Genomic DNA, 17,156 nt, shown 5'->3' on the forward strand with positions numbered 1-17,156 from the left:
TCTTCCTTCCTAAATAACCCGATTAAAGAATTCTCTGAGCCACAGTGTTGGGTCCCAGCTCTTCGCTTTCCAGAGCCCAGATGCGATGTCGTCAGGTCCTGTGGCTTTCCCCGATTTGATTCGTTTTATTGCCTCCTCGACTTCAGTTGCGCTGACTGGTGGAACTGCTCCAAATGTCGGCAATGATTGTGGAAGTGGAGGATGAGCAAATTCTTCAGTTGAAATCTGCTCGAAGTATTCTCGCCATCTATCCGTCGCGGCTCGACGATCAGTAAGCAAAGTACCGTTCTTGTCATTAACGCAACAGAAGTGTTTGATATCCTGTGTACGTTCGTTACGGCTTTTAGCAAGCCGATACAGATCTCTGTCGTCATCCCAAGTGTCCAGTTTATCGTAAAGGTTTTTTAAATGGTTCGTTCCAGTGACAGCGACCGCTTTCTTTGCTTCCTGGTTGGCGTTCTTATAAATTTGCCAATTAGCAGGCGTTTTATCATCGAGAATTTGTGGTAGAGGCGTTTCTTTTCACGGACCTTCATTTCAACATCATGATTCCAAAGCCAAGTATCTCGGTTGATGTACCGCTTACCCGGCTTGGTGACCCCGAGGGTTGCAGAGGCCGCTTTGTGAATCGTGTCTTTCATTCGGTTCCATGATTCTTCCACATTGGTAATGGTCGGCAATCATATGAGTGAGACCGTTTCTTCTTTCTTCTCACCAAATCGCCACCATTTAATGTGCGGCGGGCCAGTGCGTTCCTCACGCTGTTTTATCGGTGGCTTAATTCACTGGACGGCAATCAACGGCCGATGTTGAGGTGCGATGGTCTCATAGGGAACGCCTTGGCAATCAGTGACAGTGGTAAAATGTTGGCGTCTTATGAGAATATAGTCGATTTGCGTTTTACTGTTCCCACTATAAAATGTGGGAAGATGAGACAATCGTTTGATGAACCATGTATCCATAAGTACAAGGTCATGGGTGTCCGCAAAATCGATTATACGCTCGCCACCCTCATTGCGCGCTCCGAACCCCTTTCCCCCATGGCACCTGTTACCGTCTGCCTTTTCACCCACATGACCATTAAGGTCGCCGGCAATGATTATATAATCGTCAGCAGGTACGTGACAAGTCTTTTCATCGAGAAGTTGCCAGAAGGCATCTTTCTCGGCATCAGGTCGACCTGTCTGTGGTGCATATGCGGTGAAGAAGTGAATAGTGCGATCAGCTGATATAATGGTGAGCTTCATCAGCCGATCATCAAATCGTTCAACTTCTTTAATGGCATCACGGAAACCCTCTGAGATGGCAATGCCAACACCATATTGAGTGTGTGGGTTACCAAAATAGAGAAGTTTGTAGCCATTTTTACCGCGTCCGCGTTCAATGTCGCAGCTTTTGGCACCAGACCATCGGGTTTCTTGCAGAGCGCAGATATCAATGCGCCTTTTCCGAAGGGTTCTTGCGAGTTCCTCGGTCTTTCCAGTTAGGGTACCAACATTTAGCGTGCAGACACGTATTTGTTTTGTTCGTTGTGTGCGGATTAACTTGCTCACGTCCTGACGCCGTCCATGCGTCAAGAACCCTTGCCCATTTCTCGACAGGACCGGGGCCCGTCCTGCCGCGTCGACTGAGGTGGATGCCCTAGCATTTCTCCGAGGCTTCTGACTCAATCCGATCATCATGTTTGTAACGACATTGTATGCATTTTCTTGGTCGACTTGTCGCGGGGCCTGTCACCAAGAGAGATCAGGTAGGATTTAGCACAGTAGAATAACTCCATCTATACTCTATTTATCTCTTTCCCTGATATCAGCATTTTATTTTTGTTTTACTGAGGATAGTACAGAGTACGTTGCCTCAAACTCTCCTCCTTTACCTGGGCTTGGGACCAGCATACTATGTTAATAGCATGGCGGAGTTAAACTTCTTGCTTTCCATATAAATCATAAACGTTGTCATATTTTCAGAACGCCAAATTTGAATGGGCGAAACCAGATCCACGTCAAGTCCAACGTTTCTCGTCCAATACCTACTTCATAAGCCCAGCATCTGAGCTATTGGGAAACACACTTCAAAACACTATTTTCAGGTTCGCTTCAAGATAAAGACACCTTGACCCTGTCAGTGGGACTTAAGATAGGATTAGAATTTGTGGGCTAGAAACCTACAAGAAGTACCTTGCTAACGAAAGGTCAACAGCGCAGCTATCGCGGCATTCATTTCTGGAATGTGCGCACGCTTTTCGGCAACGGTATCGAGGGCTCCTATAATGTTCGCTTTCTCCAACATAACCGAGAATTCCTATGATATTAGCTTAGTGTCGCCCTTAGTTAAACGAAATGATGGGGTCCGATAATGGCTTTTTATTTCGAAAAGGAGGTAAGCAGAATGTAACTGAAGATAAACACCGAAATGAGGGTTCTCAGTCTGACAGATTATCACATTCTTTTTACATTAACGGACAGAATATCAAATCCTTCGACCAATTCGTCTACCTTGGCAACGTTGTTCTTGCTGATGGTGGCGCCGGACTCGATATCACAACCCATAAAAAGTCGTATTACATCGCACAGAAGGCGCTTTAATAGCAGCACATGAAAAATCACCCCAACTGTTACTCGAAGGCTTCCTCCCATCCTTGACAGCCTCAGGCCATTATTTGGAGGACGTCCCTACTGGAAGGGAAGGATATTGAGATCTGAGGCAGGAGAAGCAAAGATCGAGACTGTGATCCGTCGTGGATCTTCCTTCTCGATGCGGCACTCGGGTCCGGAGACTTCCGGCTCTACGCGCGCGGTCGCGTAAGGTTTTGTTTGCAAAAAAACCTTATTAAAATCGGTTCAATGTCTGTCTGTCTCTGTCTGTCTTGTTTTTTTTTTGTTTGAGGAGGTGCAAATCTTCAAAAGACACTGGTCTGGACACACCAGCGTGTGGGATTTTTACCCACTAAAACCACCCCCGACTCCCTCCCTGCCCCGCAGAACCACCATAAGGTATTACATCACGGGGCGGGGTCAGCTCACTCTAGCTTAATCCTATTTCTTCTATACGCGGCGCACGTGACCGTGCTTTTCTCCTTTCCTCTGCCTTTCGCAATTTATCTTGAATAGATGCGATCATGGAGTTGACCGCATCCCTATTCTCTTGATGTGCTAGCATACTTCCTCACAGCGTTCTTCGTCTGCAATAAGGGAGAGATTGGCTTCGCATGGTATATATTCGCCATCTTATCTGCCAAGATGTCAATCGGCATCATTCCAGAGATGACGAACGCTGCATCATCTGAGACAGTCCTGAAGGCAGAGCATACAATCAGGGCTGTCCTCTAGACTGCATTCAGTTTGCTAGTGTTAACTGACATCCGCAACGCCTCGCTCCAAACTGGGTTCGCATAGAGCATGATTGAGGTCACCACCCTGGCTATAAGCAACCTAGAGGTATACCGTGGCCCTCCTACGTTCGGCATCATACTAACAGTGGATGATTTATCACAAACATACTGTACGTGTTGCTTATAGCTGAGCTTCCTGTCTATCACCACTCCCAAGTATTTGATGGTCGGCTTGGAAGTGATAATGTGATTCCCGATTCTAACACAGGCGTAATTTCTCTTCCGGTGATGATGAGGACCGCTTCTGTTTTTTCCTCCGCAAGCGTCAGACCAGAGCTCTCTAACCAGCATTTAACAGCACTGATTGCCTCGCTTGAGTATAACTCAGCTTCTTCGAGATGCTTTGCGACAACAACCAGCGCTGTGCCGTCAGCGTAACCCACCACTGTGGCTTCCTCCGGAAGGGGAAGATTAAGTACATCGTTGTACATGATGTTCCACAGTCGTGGGCCCAATACGGAGCCCTGTGGGACACCCGCGGAAACAACGTGCTCCAGGGATCCGTCATCTGTGTCATATGAGAGCCTCCTTTCAGTTAAGTAAATATCGACGATAGCAGCGAGATAGGCGGGAATACCAGCCTTCGCGGATTTGCGTATTAGATTCCAATTGGCCGAATTGAATGCATTTTTCACGTCCAGGGTTACTACCACGCAATATTTGCAGGTACTACCCTTTCCGTGGATTGCGTCTTCGGCCAAGCCAGTAACCAATTTGATGGCATCAATGGTTGATCTGGCTTTTCGGAACCCATAATGCCGATTTGAAAGGCCGCCTTGGCTCTCAACAACCGGGAGTAATCTATTATTGATTACCCGCTCTAACATTTTCCCCACCGTGTGGAGGTTTATCAGGCTTACGCAGAGTACCAACTTTTGTCGCTTCCATGTCGCTGGAAATATTCCCTCGGACATGCACGTTTCGAACAACTCAGCGAACATGTCCGGCCTGGATTTCACGGCAAGCTTAAGGGCCTTATTCGGTACTCCGTCCAGGCCCGGCGCTTTATTGTCTCCTATTCTACCGCAGATCTCCAGGACCTCGTCTCTGGTGACTGGCGGGATTGCTGTTACATTCAGATGTGGTTGGAATGTGTAGGTGCTATCCTCTTGCTGGGGGAATAACATTTGGATGATTTTTAGCAAGAGGGTGGGACACGTGATCTGCGGAGATGAACGGCCTCTCAATCGTCCCATCACGATTCCATAAGCTCTCCCCCACGGGTTTAAGTCCGCTTCTGGGCAGAGCTCCTCAAAGCATTTCCTCTGGCTTCGCTGAATGGCGAGCTAGAGGGTTTTGCCGGCTTCCTTGTAGGCGCACTCTTTCTGCCCTTGATCGATTCTACCTACCGCCCTCTGAGCCGCTCTTCTGGCTCGGTGGCAGGCTGATCGAAGACCGATCAGTTCATCATTCCATCAGTAGTTTGGTCTCCTACTGGGGAATGAGCACCTCCTAGGCACGGACGCGTCACATGCTTTGGCGATGCATTTGGCCAGATGGACGGCTCTTTCCGTAGAGGCCCCTACTTTATCCGGTTGATCTAACCACACTTCTATGAAGGTGTTTTTCGGTTTCGGGCATGATAGCTGTGGGTGTAGCGTTCGCTGACGCACCAAGACATACCACGCACTAGCGAAGGGCTGACAAAGGTCAGGTCTACAACTAAGCCTGACCCCCCTTTCTGGAAGGTATTACAGCACCTCCGTTAGCCAAAACCATGTCCATCTGCGCGAAAGCTTTTTTTAAACTGCGCCTCCTAACATTTGATTCTCTGCTACCCCACTCTAGGGCCCAAGCATTGAAATCACCAGCAATCACCTTTGGACTTCGTCCCCTTGCGTCGAGAACTAGATTATCAATCATTTGCTCGAATTCAGACAGTGCCAAACTTGGTGGGGCGTAGCAGCTATATACATATACACCACTTATTTTTTTTGCCCACACAAAGCCACTGGCTGCCTGACCTGCATTACATTGTATGGCCTGTCGACCACAAGTCCATATCGTCGCTCCACCAGTCGAATCTGTGACCCATACCCCACCGTGACGGTTTCTGTACGGCTCACTTATGATGGCGATTTCCATCTCAGATTGAAGTTTATTTGAATAAACCTCATTTTCTTATTGCAGTGAGCGCCTTCCTAAATTCGGGGCATTTACCACTTCCGGCAATATGCCGGTTATCCTGTCCCTGTTTTACTTCGCACAGTAAGCATTTGGGGTCCCTATTGCACTTTCTGGCAATATGGCCTTTCTCCTCACACCTTCTGCATCGATCGGATGCTGGTGCATGCCTTCGCGAAGTGCCCAAACATGAGGTATTTAAAGCACCTCTTCAGTGAAATTTGTTCTCTGAAACGGCAGAAAACCCATCCAATCCGAACCCTTCCGGTAGCCAACAACATCTGCGCTGCCTCCGCTGGTACTCGTATTGTGGCCGTTTTAATACCACCATAGGCTTTTCGTAAGCCCGCAACAGATTCCTCGGTAAGTTCTTTCAACTTGAATTGCTCCTTCAGAACAGTACAAATTTCTCCTTTCGATATCGCTTCATCTAGATTCCTACATTGTATATAGATCTCATGTTTTTGGGCACACACTGCGGCATTCTCCCCAAGTGAGTTTTTCACTTGAGTGCGAAAGTCATCAGTTTTGCCACCGCTGGATCTTTTCAGCTCAAACATGAGATCCCCTTTCTGGGTTCTTCGGATTCGATTCACATTTCCGCTCAGATCTTTTAGGTCGGGTTCCGTTTTGACCTTTCTGAGTATTTCCACGTAGGACAGATTGCCCTTACTGGAGATAACAATCGCATCTGGACGGGTTCGCACTTTTGCTTTTCCCGTACCCGTTTATTTCGCCGAGTTTTGATGGTAGTACGGTTAGGTGTCACTTGGGTCGCTTGTGACACTGTTGGTGCAGCGGTGTTCGGCGTATCCTTAGTATTCTTTTCCTCCATCTGCGATCTATTATAGAGGACTCTAATAGCCCTTGCCATATTCTTTGTGGCTTGGTGCACGTTGTGCTTGTCCTTGATATTTTTGCCCCAAGCTGGATAAAGGGTAATTCCTCCGGATCGGGACTCGGCTCCCTATAAGTCCCGGCAGGGTTACTCTTTTTATACGCTTTTTCCCTTTGGCAGTTATTGATCTTGCCTGTACTTTATGCTTCATCGTCCTTAGCATTGGTGGAGATCTCAAAGTTGATGAGCTTCTTTTGAATGGATCCTTTTCTTGTTCCTGGAGCACCTCTTGCTGTCGCGCATCTTGAACATATGCTGTGGGTGTTGTTACAGTTTTTGTCGTCCAACGATCCATCTTCAGTTCATCCTTGGTTGTTCTTGCTACTTGGTTGTTCTGCTACTGTTCTTGCTTACTTCGCTTGAACACTTCTTTCTCCAGATCCAAATCACTTGTAGCATTAGATGCCAAGGTAGCCAAGTTGTCCACCACCGAGGCACTGCGGTCGAGGGATATCGACGGCCGGGAGCCTGCTTGCCCACTCCCAAAATCAGCCGGTCCTGGGGTTCCGAGCCCCTGCACCGTAGGTTTACTCCTTCTCTCGTCTTCCATGGTGGTTTTATGTTCTGGGTATCCTTCCCATAGCTATTTTGGTTCGCGCACCAGAGATGTGCAAACACTAGCCCATGCACAGTCAGAAAAGAAAAGTGCATGAGCACATATTTACACATCAATAGGTATGCACCAAGCCGCCAGCTGGGGTCGCGCCTGACGGGAGATCTGGCCACTCCTCACAGGAGACGGTGTCTGTCTGTCTGTCTGTCACACTCGATTTATTTGGAAACGGCTATACCGATTGTAACGAAAATTGGTGAGAGTATGTAATCTGGTGGTCCCTTTACATGCAGTAAGTGGCGCCACCTTGTGTTAAGTTAAAGGGGGGGGGGGCTCCCCATACATGTGAATGGAGGGTACAAATTTTTTTTTCACAGCAGCGGGGTAGCAAATGAAAGGTCTCAATTAGTACTTTTCGAAACTGGTTCAATATTTGATATTGGGTGAAACATAAGGGAGTGAGGGCTCAAAATAAGTCCCACAAAAAGTGTAACAGGTCTCGTTCTCAGAACCTATCCAACCGAAAAATCTGAAAAAAATCACAGTGGTGCATCTCTACGAAATCTAGGCCTCAAAATATATCCGGTTCCGATATCTGCACAAATGAAGTTAATAATAGTATATTTCCATATTTTAGAAATTTACCCTGCATATGTGTAGAGTATTTGGAAATAACCAGTTCTGTAATATGTACGTATGTCTCGAGTTTGGAAAAATATGAAGGGAAATGTTGGATTTGTAGCTATATACGGATAGAATGTGCGTTGAAATTTCTTACATAAGATGAACACAAAACCTTTATACCCAAAGCGAGAGCTTCCGGTATTCCGACTTGTCTTTTTTGACGAGCAACCTGTCTTCATGATCGTAATATCTTAGGCCTATGTATTTTGTTTTTGTTTTTATTCATTTGGAAAATCGTGCAAATTAATTTCAGAGAACATAAAACCATCACAAAACTGTCCCGGATAAATAACAAGGCAAGTATCATGATGATGATGATTCTTTATGAGCTATATAGATATCTTCATGATCATGCTTTTAGCGCAAGAAAACTCAGCGCCGACTTTATGTATGGGTCGCTAATATTTCTTCCATTTTAATTGTAAATTGGTTTTAAAATATAATTCGATGCGCCCAAGAGAACCGAGCGCCAACTTCAAGTTTGAGTCGCTAGTACAATTTTCTTGATTTACTTAAGAAAATATTTTACAATAGTGTATTATTTGTTTCCTTAGAATACCATCGAAATCCTGAACAATGTCAGCGAAACATTACCCCAGACCTATGTATCAATATCCAGTTTAGAGGTGGGTAAAAACTATCTCATCACCGAATTCAAGCTTGTTAAAACTAAATTTGGACAACATTTGACAGTCCTTTTAAGTAATTACAACTTTGTTTTCCTACCCCTTCCGTTCTCCGAAAGGAACACTATTTCGTTTTCGAAGGAGTGGATGTGCAGGAACACAATTATTTCAAAATAAAATTTGTTCAAAATAATAATTATTCTGCTTATGCACTATAATTTAAAGTAATATTCAAAATGTCGAATAATATTGTGAAATAGTTTTATAAGAATTTTAAAAAACATCACCACCCGATTTGTAATGAATTTCATAATTTGCATATGAAATTTTTACGTTATACTGTGAAATAAATTTCTAGAGGCATTGTTTGATATCGAGAAAGATATATAAATAAGTGTACACATATTGTTAATTTTAAAGAATATTGAATGATGTATGTGTGTGTGTATGGTGGGGGAGAAGCTACAGCTTCTGAGCACCCAGGCCGTGTTGGCCCATTGTACTCGCCTACCCCGTCTAACGGAATATTCCGGATTCGTTGACGATTTCCGTTAGTGGATGTGATGCTACCCGTCGCAATTGGAGAACATCGGCACCAAAGATCTGATGCCTGATGCGTCCATAGGCGGGGCATTCACATAGGAAATGCCCCGTGGGTTCCGCTTCCTCATTACAGGAGGGACACGTATCATCTTCGGTAATTCCTATTCTGAACATATGCCCAGCTAGTGAATTATGGCCTGTCAGAATGCCCACAATACACCTGCAAGTCCTCCTGCTTTTCGACAGGATAAACTTTGCGGTACGTATGTTGGGTTCTGGCAGGAAAAGTTTGGTGTGCCGAGCAGCATTTAAGCTCTGCCACCTGTCGTTATGGGAAACTTGCTCCCAGCTTTTGAAAACAGATTTAGCCAATGCTACTGATACCCCAATTGCTGGCTCCGGTCCCGGCATAGGGGAGATTGACCCCTCTTTCGCTAAAGCGTCCGAGATTTCATTTCCCTCTATGCCACAGTGACCAGGTACCCAGATCAGTTCCACCGTATTGAATCTAGACATAGAGTTCAAACGGTTTCTGCATTCCTGAACGATTTTCGAGGTGATCAAAGGAATTATTATTATTTTGTTAAGGGAAAGTCGCACCGCGTCCTTGAAGAACTATTGTGCCCCTTTTACTGGTTATAGTGTACCTGTTGATCATAGTATCTCAAGCAGGCCAGTAACAGATAGGAACTTTAGTATGTTCCCCACTTCCAGAAGTTTCAGCTTTGCATCTGGTATTAAGTGTTCTCCCAGATGTATCGACCTACTTTGCACAAGTGCTGGACGCTGTCCCAGGACGTGCATAGAGGTTTCGTCCTCCTCCTCACAGAACCTGCAGGCAGTGTCCGTAGATATCCCTAGCTTCCCTAGGTGGTAGTTCAGCCGACAATGACCAGTGAGAATTCCCACTATGATTCGGAGGTTCTTTTTGGTGAGGTTTAAGCAATCCTTTGTGCGCATGGGTTCGTATCCCCCAATAAGCACCCTGGACTGCTCCATCCCTGGTAGGCCCGCCCAATATAGTTCCCTCAACCGTTTTTCTTCGTTTCTTAGATTCATAGCCATGAAACCGTTTCCGATTCCACAGAAGGGTTCTGGCCCGTATAAAGGCACCCCTGCTCCCTTCTTGGCTAGTTCATCCGCTGCCTCATTGCCTTCCAGCCCAGCATGGCCTGGAACCCAAAGTATCCAGACCTTGTTGGACGAGCCGAATGTATTCAGTCTCTCAAGGCATTCCCATACCAGTTTAGAGTTCACCTGGTTGGACCTAAGTGCCTTGATCGCTGCTTTGCTATCGGTGAGAATAGCTATGTTCTGCCCCCTGTAGTTCCTTTGCAGATTAAAGGAGGCACATTTGTCTATGGCGTAAATTTCCGCCTGGAATATGCTAGTGTACCTGCCCATTGGGTCAAAGTACATTTTCCTTGGACCAATGACACCGGCACCCGCTCCCTCTGCTGTGAGGGATCCGTCAGTGTACCAAGTAATCAGTTGCTGGTTTAAGCCGTATGTCGCAGCCACGCTTTCCCAGTTTGTCTTGTTACTCCAACGTGTTTCAAACTTCTTATCGAAGTGAAACCTCGTTGTCATGTTGTCCCTCGGTATCAGTAATTCGGGATAGCGCCTAGAAAGGATATCAATCTTCCTTCGATTTAGGCAGCTCCCCGCCTCACTCATGCTACCGGCCATCCTGAATATTGATCTCCTTGCCTGAATCTGTATGTGCAGATGGAGAGGGGTTAATCCCAGAAGGACCTCCAGGGATGCCGTTGGGCATGTCCTCATTGCCCCACTGATACACACGCAAGCCAGCCTTTGGAGCTTATGTAATTCCCTGGCTTGTGTGCTGAGTTGGGTTCTTTCTGCCCAGATTACCGCTCCATAGGTAATCATTGGTCTTACTATTGCAGTATATATCCAAAGTAGTATCTTCGGGCTACAACCCCATTTTTTTCCTGCTATGGATCTGCAAGTCATCAGAGTCCTCGTGGCTTTCCGACAAGTGTTTCGGACATGTGTCATCCAGAGTAATTTTTGGTCTAGCGTGATTCCCAAGTATTTGACCTCTGTTTCTCGTTTCACCTCCATATCATGTAATGTTATGGTTATGGATCAAAGGAATGCTCAATGCCCTCAATGCAGCTTGACTGTCACTGCAGATTGCGATGTGCCTGCCCTTCAACCGCTCGTCAATCACCCAGTTTGCCACCCTTAGGATCGCATAAACTTCGGCTTGAAAAACCGTTGCGTATTGTCCCAAAGGAAAAGCCCACTTCTCGTTTTCTTCGAGAGGTAGACTCCGGCTCCAGAACCCTCTTCTGTTTTTGAGCCATCGGTGTAGAAGACTTCCGTATATCCCGCCACGCATTCCTCTGGGTCTTCCCAGTCCTGTATGTATGGGGACACGAGAATCGGAAGGCATTGTAAGATTTGGATTTAGTCCTCCCAGTAACTCTTCCAATGCTCTGTGCCCCCCACATCCGTTGTTTTCCTATAGATCTAATAGAATTAGCCTATGAGCTGCTCTCATTGTAGTGCTTTGAATAAATATATCCAGGGGCTCCAAATTGAGTAGTGTATTCAGAGCTGCGCCGGATGTCGTGCTCATGGCACCAGTGATACCCAGGAAAACAGTACTTTGCAGTGCGTCTAGTTTACGGTGAAAACCTTTTTGTCTCACCTTAACCCACCACACTACGGATGCATATACGAACATCGCCTTATGATGGCAACGTATATCCACATTACCACATGAGGCCTGAGTCCCCATGTCGAGGCAAAGGTCCGTCTAAACAGCCCATAAGCTGTGAGAGCTCGTTTCATCTTTACCTCTACATGTTACATTGTTCCAAAGAATATTTTTATCTAGAGTGACTCCCAGGTATTTCACTTCTTCGGAGAGTTTAAGGGTAGTACCCCTCATCTCAGGGAGACAAAGTCCATCCAGTTTTCTCCTTTTTGTGAATGACACCATAGTGGTTTTATTTGGATTAACTGACAAACCATGCCTAAGGCACCAGCTGATAAATCAACGGCACGCTGTATGTTCCTACACACCGTTCCAAGATCCCGATCAACAGCAAGTACAGCCACGTCATCAGCATAAGCTTGAGCGTGTATTGGCAAATTTTGCAGTTCGCAAAGCAGTGAGTCGATCAGCATACTCCACAGAAGCGGCGAAAGCACACCTCCTTGGGGGCAGCCCATCGTCGCTTCCGTAGTCAGGTAGCGATCGACCCCTACCTCAGCGCACAACAATCTTTGCGTTAGCATAGCATGGATCCACTTAATTAAAGCATCATCAACACCATGCGCTCTGGCGGCATCACAAAGTTTTTGAAAAGGCGCACAGTCAAAAGCCTCTTCAATGTCCACGAACACCCCCATCGCGTACTCACCACTCACCATTGTATGTGTGAATAAGTATAATAAAACAAATATTTGAACTTTATCAACGAACTTTTTCATTTAAACTTAATCCCATTACCTAAGTCAGCAATCATCATCATCATCATCAACGGCGCAACAACCGGTATCCGGTCTAGGCCTGCCTTAATAAGGAACTCCAGACATCCCGGTTTTGCGCCGAGGTCTACCAATTCGATATCCCTAAAAGCTGTCTGGCGTCCTGGCCCACGCCATCGCTCCATCTTAGGCAGGGTCTGCCTCGTCTTCTTTTCCTACCATAGATATTGCCCTTATAGACTTTCCGGGTGGGATCATCTTCATCCATATGGATTAAGTGACCCGCCCACCGTAACCTATTGAGCCGGATTTTATCCACAACCGGACGGTCATGGTATGGCTCATAGATTTCGTCATTGTGTAGGCTACGGAATCGTCCATCCTCATATAGGGGGCCAAAAATTCTTCGGAGGATTCTTCTCTCGAACGCGGCCAAGAGTTCGCAATTTTTCTTGCTAAGAACCCAAGTTTCCGAGGAATACATGAGGACTGGCAAGATCATAGTCTTGTACAGTAAGAGCTTTGACCCTATGGTGAGACGTTTCGAGCGGAACAGTTTCTGTAAGCTGAAATAGGCTCTGTTGGCTGACAACAACCGTGCGCGGATTTCATCATCGTAGTTGTTATCGGTTGTGATTTTCGACCCTAGATAGGAGAAATTGTCAACGGTCTCTAAGTTGTATTCTCCTATCCTTATTCTTCTTCGTGTTTGTGTTTGACCAGTGCGGTTTGATGTTGTTGGTTGATTCGTCTTCGGTGCTGACGTTGCCACCATGTATTTTGTCTTGCCTTCATTGATGTGCAGCCCAAGATCTCGCGCCGCCTGCTCGATCTGGATGAAGGCAGTTTGTACGTCTCGGGTGGTTCTTCCCATGATGTCGATATCGTCAGCATAGGCCAGTAGTTGGGTGGACTTGAAGAGGATCGTACCTCTTGCATTCACCTCAGCATCACGGATCACTTTCTCGAGGACCAGGTTAAAGAGGACGCATGATAGCGCATCCCCTTGTCGTAGACCGTTGTTGATGTCGAATGGTCTTGAGAGTGATCCTGCTGCTTTTATCTGGCCTCGCACATTGGTCAGGGTCAGCCTAGTCAGTCTTATTAATTTCGTCGGGATACCGAATTCTCTCATGGCCGTGTACAGTTTTACCCTGGCTATGCTATCATAGGCGGCTTTAAAGTCGATGAACAGATGGTGCAACTGTTGTCCATATTCCAACAGTTTTTCCATCGCCTGCCGCAGAGAGAAAATCTGATCTGTTGCTGATTTGCCTGGAGTGAAGCCTCTTTGGTATGGGCCAATGATGTTCTGGGCGTATGGGGCTATCCGGCCTAGCAAGATAGTGGAGAATATCTTATAGATGGTACTCAGCAACGTGATACCTCTATAATTGCTGCACTGTGTGATATCTCCCTTTTTATGTATGAGACAGATTATGCCTCGCTGCCAATCGTCAGGCATTGATTCGCTGTCCCATACCTTGAGCACAAGTTGATGAACCACTTGGTGTAACTGGTCGCCTCCATATTTAACCAATTCGGCTGTAATTCCATCGGCTCCTGGCGACTTATGATTTTTTAGCCGATGAATTTTACGGACTGTTTCTCCTAAACTTGGTGGTGGCAGTATTTGTCCGTCGTCTTCAGTTGGCGGGACCTCCAACTCGCCGATGTTCTGGTTGTTCAGTAGCTCACCAAAGTACTCAACCCATCGCTCTAATATGCCCATTCTGTCGGAAATCAGATTTCCCTCTTTGTTTCGGCAGGATGAGCATCGAGGTGTATAAGGCTTCATCCTGCTGACTTGTTGGTAAAACTTCGGCGCCTGGTGCGGTTGCTCCCTGTACTTTTCTAGTTCACAGACTTGTTGGTTCTCCCAGGCTTCCTTTTTCCGTCTGTGAAGTCGCTTCTCCGCTCGACGGAGTTCGGGATAAGTCTCTGCGCGTGCCCGCGTTCTTTGAGAATGCAACATTACTCGGTATGCGGCATTCTTCCGTTCCGTTGCTAGGTTACATTCATCGTCAAACCAGCCGTTCCGACTCCTTTTGCGGCTGGGGCCAAGTATATTTGTGGCCGTATCCATGATAACGTTCTTCAGGTGGCTGTGAAGATCATTAGTTGATGCTTCATCTCCAGGTCCTCTATTGACTGCGGTTATTGCGGCATCCATTTCCCTCTTATAGGTGTCGCGGAGGGTTGTGTTGTGGATGGCTTCAGTGTTCACTCTCACCTGATTGTCAGAGGGGATTCTAGGTGGTATTGTTATTCGAGCTCGGAGCACCATGCCAACGAGATAGTGATCCGAGTCTATATTGGCCCCCCTATATGTTCTGACATTCATCAAGGCTGAGAGGTGGCGGCGTTCGATCAACACGTGGTCAATTTGGTTGAAAGTGGTCCCGTCTGGAGAGGCCCACGTATGTTTGTGGACCGCTTTCCGCGCAAACCAGGTACTTCCAACAACCATTTCGTGTGACCCTGCTAATTGAATAGTCCGCAGTCCGTTATCATTTGTTTTTTCGTGTAAGCTATGGGAACCAACGTATCGCCTGAATACGGGCTCCTTCCCTACTTGGCTGTTAAAATCCCCAAGTATGATTTTCATATCATATCTGGGACAGGCTTCGAGGGCTCTTTCTACTGCCTCGTAGAAGGTATCCTTCTCCGACTCTGCAGTCTCCTCTGTAGGGGCGTGAACGTTTATGAGGCTTATATTTCTAAACTTGCCTCGCAAGTGCAGAGTGCATAGCCGTTCGCTTATACTTTCAAAGCCGATAACAGCAGGTTTCATTTTTTGGCTGACTAAGAAACCTACTCCGAGCACATGGTTTACTGGATGGCCGCTATAATATATGGTGCAGTGGCTCTTCTCCAGGAAACCGGTCGCTGTCCATCGCATCTCTTGCAACGCTGTTACATCAGCCCTATATTGGGACAGGGTATCGGCTAGCTGCTTATCAGCTTCATCTCTGTAAAGGGAGCACACGTTCCATGAGAAAATGCGCAAATCGTTGTTCCTTTGTCGTTGCCGGGTCCGTCGTTTTAACATCCGTCCTATCGGAGGCTCCTGTTGTGGCTTCGTAACAGGTTGTTTTCCGTGTAGGGTTGTCAGCCCTACCCAACCCCCAACCTGGAGGACCAGTTGGTACAATTTGTCCCGTTTTTAGGCGCGGGAGACTCGCCTTCATCCTTCTCCGTCTGCAGCTTTTCGTCAAGAAAGAGCTCCCAGCGGTCACCACGTGGAGGTGGAGATAGGGTTTGGTAGTAGAGCTGTTGGTGTTGGTTCAGCAGGCATTTCCCAGGTTTTATGCTCCATCGTGCGTACCAATCCACGTTTCGCCCCGGGACCTATACTACCCTTTGACCACCCATCAGCAATGATAACCGCAAAATCTGCATCGGCCAAGCAAACCGTCTCAAGCCCGCGACGAAGCCTACCACCTAAAGCCCGCACCATGGCCGCCCGCCGTGATCCCCACAAACCCCACTTCAACCAACACACTCACCGCAAAGACCGATACCCAGCCAAATACATCAAAACAGCTTAATAAACCCCAAAAAGTACACCAAAAAGATCGATACCCCGTATAAAGACACGAAACAACTTGACACTCCCCAAAAAGCACTCGGAAAACATCGCTATCTCAGAAATACACCAAAAATAGCTAGACATCTCCCAAGACGCCCATTGAAGCTTGATATCCCAGAAACACACCAAAACGTAACTCGGTATTATCCAAGCCACACAGCAAAACTACTTATCCTAGAAAAACAGCAATAGAGCTTAATATCCCCAAGACAAAAACCATCAACACAAGACACGACCCCCGACAAAAGTGCAGGCCCCCCACACAGAGCAACACCCCGCACCCAAGTCGCAAACCAACAAAACCTCACCCAAGGCACACACCCAAAGCCCCCCCCCCCCCCCCCCCAAGGCAAGCAGCGCAAAGCCCCCGTAAAAGACACACCCCTTACCCAAGGCGCGCACGTGAAAGCCCGCAGTGCGAAAGAGACGGAGCGAGCGAGATAGCATGAAAGCTTAAAAGCTCTCTCGTGCTATCTCACTCTAACACACAGAACCTATTGGGAGAGCATCCCACTTACTACTGAGGACTTCAATGAACCATGACATCTTTTTTCAAAGCATCGCTTATGCTGATATTCGATGTAGCGCTAGACCCATCTGCGCTGCTTTATCTAATATATGGAAAAGCAGAAGCCTCAACACCGACATCATCTTATCCTCCTGCTATTATATACGGTGAGCACATAGAAAGTAACCACCACTGTTACTCAAAAGTTCCAAGCTTCCTTAAACTCGTGTCTATGCCGCGATGTTCTGACTTTAGACAGAAACAAGTGAAGAACCGCAAACTTTTTCGCAAGTGCTATACTGTTCACTCTAAACCCATGCAGGATCAGTGTCCGCCTGCGATGTTAAACGAGTCGGTCACGATACGGAGAATGATGTTCCCAAAGAGACCGAATAAGTAGTTCTGACCCTCTAGCTGGCAATACACCTGCATCCTAGGTAGTAGCCTTGAGAAAGCCCCTCGGTGATGAGCGAACTGCAAATGATTGGTTCACGTCGCGACACACTAGGAGTCCTCATAGTCGAGACAGGACTTTGTCGACGTCGATGGAGTGATGTGCGCCTAGCGCTGTAAAGGTGGTAGTTGTGATGTGCATTGAACCGGTATTAGTATCATGACGTGCAAATTACGTGTTCGGACCAAGCGGGAAGGTTTTTAAAAAACACAAGATTTATTATACACTATATAAAGCTTTATTTGACACACAAAATTCAACTACACGTAACTTATCCAAATGGATTTTAGAGACTGGTCACCAGAGGTTACGTTGTAC

The sequence above is a fragment of the Hermetia illucens genome, chromosome 4, assembly GCF_905115235.1.
Source record: "Hermetia illucens chromosome 4, iHerIll2.2.curated.20191125, whole genome shotgun sequence".
Taxonomy (NCBI): domain Eukaryota; kingdom Metazoa; phylum Arthropoda; class Insecta; order Diptera; family Stratiomyidae; genus Hermetia; species Hermetia illucens.